Source organism: Camellia sinensis, chromosome 2 (genome assembly GCF_055761805.1).
Source record: "Camellia sinensis isolate YWXY chromosome 2, ASM5576180v1, whole genome shotgun sequence".
NCBI classification, from domain to species: Eukaryota; Viridiplantae; Streptophyta; class Magnoliopsida; order Ericales; family Theaceae; genus Camellia; species Camellia sinensis.
The window spans coordinates 146,742,662-146,747,424 of record NC_138962.1 but is presented as its reverse complement, the minus strand read 5'-3'; the positions used below and the strand labels follow the sequence as shown (position 1 = coordinate 146,747,424).

Genomic DNA, 4,763 nt, shown 5'->3' with positions numbered 1-4,763 from the left:
ATACAAGTTCTAAGGAACACATGGCTTTGTATGAAAAATGGGAACGCTCTAATCGCTTAAGTCTAATGATTATGAAAGGCTCAATTACGCCTGCAATTCAAGGAGCAATCCCTGTTTCTGAAAGTACAGTGAGCTATATGAAATCAATTGAAGAACAATTCATTGGAACTTCCAAATCCCTTGCTAGTATTCTCATGATTAAAATGATGACGATGAAATATATGGTTTGAGTGGTGTTCGTGAACATATCTTAAAGATGAATGACATGGCCTCTCAATTAAAGGGAATGGGCATGGAAATTTCTAAAGATTTTCTTGTTCATTTCATTATGACTTCTCTTCCTGCACAATTTGATCCTTTTAAGATCAATTATAATACGTAGAAAGATAAGTGGAAGATGAGTGAGTTAATTGCCATGTGTGTTCAAGAAGAAGAGAGGCTTAACGCTGAAAAGCCTAATATGGCTTACCGTACCACCTTGGGTCCAACCAAAAAGATTTTCAAGAAAGGCAAAAGTAAGAAGAAGAAGAATGCAAATGATAAAACTCACAAGGCCAATGAAGAAAATAAGATTCGATGCCATTGCTGTAGAAAGAAAGGTCACATAAGAAAAGACTGTCCAGGTTTTAAAAGTTGGTTGGACAAGAAAGGTAACACTCAATGTTTTGTGTCTTATGAATCCCTTTTGGTAGATGTTCCACCAAATTCTTGGTGGATTGACACTGGTGCAAGTATTCACATAACAAATTTCATGTAGGGATACCTTACAAGTTGGAAACTAAATAAAGGAGAACGAACCATTACGGTTAGGAATAGAATTGATGTGGATGCTGACGTTATTGGCACCCTCCGTCTAATTTTAGACTTTGGTTTCATTTTAGATTTAGTAAACACAATTTATGTTCCTGTTTTTACTAGGAACCTAATTTCTATTTCACAACTTGATTCATGTGGTTATGAATTTAAGTTTGGAAATAATGGAGTCTCTTTATTCCACAATTCTCATATGATTGGTTCTGGAACTTTATATGGTAATCTTTATTCATTGAATTTAGATTCCAGTTATGCACAATCTCTTTTATCCTTTTAATGTAAACAACTTGGTAAATAAAAAGAGAAAGCGAGTGAATGAAAATTCATCCATGTGTGTGACATAAGCGTTTGAGCCACATATCAAGAGAAATGATGAAACATCTTATTAAAGACGAAATTTTAAGTTCACTTGATTTTCCTGATTTTAGTACTTGTGTGAATTGCATTAAAGGAAAACACACAAAGACAAAGAAAAAGGGTGCTACTAGGACTACTGAATTATTAGACACAATTCAAACTGATATATGTAGTCCCTTTACTGTTCCAACTATTTCTGGACATAAATATTTTATTATTTTTATTGATGACTTTATTAGATATACTTACGTGTATCTTATTCATGAAAAATCAGAAGTACTGGATATGCTCAAACTCTATAAAGTTGAAGTTGAAAATCAACTTGGCAGACGGATTAAAAGTGTAAGATCTGATAGAGGTGGTAAATATTATGGTAGATTCACTGAGTCAGGTCAAAATCCAAGTGCTTTTGCTTTATTTTTGGCTGAGAATGGTATTGTTGCTAACTACACAATCCCTGCTACACCTGAGCAAAATGGTGTAGCTGAGCAACGAAACCGTACTCTTTTGGACATGATGAGAAACATGATGAGTAATTCTTCTTTGCCAGATTACTTGTGGGGTGAAGCTTTAAAAACTGCTGTACATATTCTTAATAGGGTTCCTAGTAAGGCTGTGCCTGTAACTCCTTATGAGTTGTGGGTTGGTAGGAAACCTAATTTGAATTATTTACATGTATGAGGTTGTCCTGCTGAAGTAAAAAATTTTAACCCACAAATAAAAAAATTAGATCCTAGAACTATAAGTTGTTATTTCATTGGATATCCTGAGAGTTCAAAGGGTTTTTAGATTCTATTGTCCCACTCATATCACAAGAATTGTTGAAACTAGAAATATTGTGTTATTATAAGATGAAAACATTAGTGGGAGTATAAATCTCAAAAATATTTCTTTGGAGGAAAATCGTGATTTTACGCCTTCCACGATTATCCAAGAAAATGTAGTACCTAAACCTATTGGTACACAAGAGATTTCTCACATTGGAAAAGAAGTTGTCCCAGTTGCAGAACAACCTTTACGCATATCACAAAGAGAAAAGAAACAAGCCATATCAGATGACTATGAGGTTTACCTAAATGAGTGTGATATAGGCTTGGAGAATGATCATGTTTCTTATGCCCAAGCCATGAAAAATAGAAATGCAATTCAATGGTTAAATGCCATGAAAGATGAGTTAAAATCCATGAAAGACAACAATGTATGGGATCTTATAGAATTGTCTAAGGGAGCCAAAACTGTTGGATGCAAATGAATTTTTAAAACCAAGAGTGATCCTAAAGGCAATGTCGAAAGATACAAGGCCAAATTAGTTGCTAAAGGATACACTCAAAAATAACGGATAAACTATAAGGAAACTTATTCTCTTGTTTCTAATAAAGATTCCTTGAGAATAGTCATGGCCTTAGTAGCTCATGATGATTTAGAGTTACATCAAATGGACGTTAAAAAAACTTTTTTGAATGGTGACTTGCATGAGGTGGTCTACATGGACCAACCTAAAGGTTTTCAGGATGAAAGCAAGGAAAATATGGTTTGTAGGCTTAAGAAGTCCATATATGGTCTAAAGCAGGCATCTCGACAATGGTATCTTAAATTTCATGAAGTTCTCACCAAATTTGATTTTAAGGATAATGTGGTTGATTAATGTGTCTACCTTAAAATCAGTGGGAACAATATCTGCATTATAGTTTTGTATGTTGATAATATATTGCTTGCTAGCAATAATTTGGGAATGATACATGAGACAAAGAAATTCCTTACAAGAAATTTTGAAATGAAAGATCTTGGTGAAGCCTCTTTTGTCATTGGGATAGAAATTCACTGAGATAGGTCTCATGGTATTTTAGGAGTGCCCCAAAGAGCCTATATTGAAAAGGTTCTTAAAAAGTTCAACATGCAAAACTGTTCAAGTGGTGTTGCCCCTATGGTTAAGGGTGATAAATTTAGTGAATTTCAGTGTCCCAAAAATAATTTAGAAAGGGAACAAATGAAAGAAATTCCTTATGCCTCTGCAGTTGGGAGCATTATGTATGCTCAAGTTTGTACACGTCCTGACATAGCATTTGTAGTTGGTATGCTTGGTCGATACCAAAGCAATCTCGGACTTGATCATTGGAAAGCAATTAAAAAAGTGTTGCAATATTTACAAGGCACTAAGGATTACATGCTCACTTATCAAAGAACAAACAACCTTGAAGTGGGTGGTAATTCAGATGCTGATTATGCTGGATGTAAGGATAGTCAAAAGTCCACTTCTAGATACATTTTTATGCTTGCTAATGGACCTATTTCGTGGAAGCGTCATAAGCAGTCTCTGACAGCCTCTTCCACTGTGGAGGCAGAGTTCATAGCATGTTATGAAGCCACATATCATGTAGTATGGCTAAAGAATTTCATTTCTGGATTCCAACTTGTCGATTCAATTTTGAAGCCCTTACAGATTCACTGTGATAATGATGCTACTACGCGGTTCTCCAATAATAACAAAACTTCAGGAGGATCAAAGCATATTGATATCAAGTGTCTAGTTGTTAAAGAAAGGGTTTTGAATTAGACTGTTTCCATCTCTTATATTGGTACTACACTTATATTAGCAGATCCTTTAACTAGAGGTCTCACACCTAAGCTCTTTCAAGAATATGTTACGCGTATGGGCTCAGTAGAAAGTTTATCATGTTTAGACTTGAAATGAGTGTATTATGTTCGCGATAAATGTTATGTTATAATCATCTTCTGTTAGTAATGATTATGTTTGTTGTTTTCATTCTTCATACTTGTGCACAATTTAGAAGAAAATGTAAACAACGGGACCGTTATAGATGAATTAGCATTAAACACCATTATGTTGCTAATGTCATCTCTATGATTAAGATTCACTTATTCATATTGATGGAAAATATTAACACTATAACCATTGTACAGTCTTGATCAATGTGTAAATCACTGACTACAATGATTTGATGCCAATAATTTCATTGAACAAAATCTAATGGTGATGGTGCAATCTTTTAGTGGGAGAACGTTGGCCATATTATGATAATCTAGTGACGTAATATAATCATGCAAGTCAAGTGGGAGATTGTAGGAATTTTTCCTAAATATGGCTTAATGTGGCTTATGCATGATTATGCTAGATTCATCTCATTAAGTAAGATACATGTATATCAATTAGATGGTGACTAATCATTGATGAATGCACCTATATATACATAATGTATAAAAGACGAATGGAGATAATGTCAATGCATTAAATGTGATAGATTCATTATGAATGAATCTTAGAGATGCATTATGTATCTATTATGAATATGTAAGATACATTAATCTATCTAATGAATTCATTAACATAGAAGATGCATTATGTATTATGAATGTATAAGATACATTAATCTATTTAATGAAGTTCATTGAATGAATGGATTCTTTGATGGGAAGAATATTAGTATAAATAGTGTAGGGTTCCAAACCACACTGTTTATCACAAAACTCAAGTTGTCTCCACAAGAAGGCTCCCATCGCCTAGATAGAGAGAAGTGGTTTGAAGATCTTAGACAAGTAAAGAACTTAAAGATCAAGGTCTTCCATTCAAGATT

At 33.9% G+C, this 4,763-nt stretch overlaps 1 pseudogene; it reads left to right on the top strand.

The window, feature by feature from the left end:
- Positions 1 to 3,157: 3,157 nt before the first annotated feature.
- On the top strand, positions 3,158 to 3,724 carry LOC145819135 (secreted RxLR effector protein 161 pseudogene; annotated as a pseudogene).
- The last annotated feature ends 1,039 nt before the right edge of the window (positions 3,725 to 4,763 follow it).